At 40.2% G+C, this 580-nt stretch overlaps 1 pseudogene; it reads left to right on the top strand.

The window, feature by feature from the left end:
• The first annotated feature begins 422 nt into the window (after positions 1–422).
• LOC111140367 overlaps positions 423–580 on the top strand; it is a 4550-nt pseudogene continuing 4392 nt past the window's right edge.

Raw genomic sequence — 580 nt, 5'->3', positions numbered from 1 at the left:
TCATAGGTCTTCCAACAACATAACCTTGAAGTGGATATTCTAGAATCAAAAAGTATAATATCTAAAATTAAAACACAGAAGGTGAGTTTAGACACCCACTTTTGTCCTCTAAAGATTTTCAGCTCAGCCTTTAGTCAACAGCTTCAACATTTGACAAGTGGAATTCCTTCTGATTTTAGATTAGATATAGAGAGAGGTAGAAAGAGCATCACTCCCATCCTTAAAATAAGAAAAAAGCTATAAAGCTGAAAGTTGACTAATTTCTATGAGACCATGAAAGTACCGAAGTCACAGCTACAGACTCAGGTGACTGCAGGAAGAACAGCCCCAGAGCATTTGCTTCCCTGGGACAGAAGTGGCCAAATGTCATATAAACAAATAGAAATATCAAACAAGAAAAATTTTTAACAAGTTGTTGAAGCATGGACTTTACTGAGAGTGTGAAGCCCCTGGGGACCACTGCTCTAAAGGAGGGTTTTCACCCTCTTGCAGGTTTTTCCTCTAGGAACCCCAGCTAACAACCACAGGGAAGACAGGGAGAATGCTAAGAAAGGTAATGGCTGAGGGAGAAGCAGCCTCA

The sequence above is a fragment of the Enhydra lutris genome, unplaced genomic scaffold (genome assembly GCF_002288905.1).
Source record: "Enhydra lutris kenyoni isolate GAN:26980312 unplaced genomic scaffold, ASM228890v2 scaffoldscaffold702, whole genome shotgun sequence".
NCBI classification, from domain to species: domain Eukaryota; kingdom Metazoa; phylum Chordata; class Mammalia; order Carnivora; family Mustelidae; genus Enhydra; species Enhydra lutris.
This window is presented reverse-complemented; position numbering and strand designations above follow the sequence as displayed.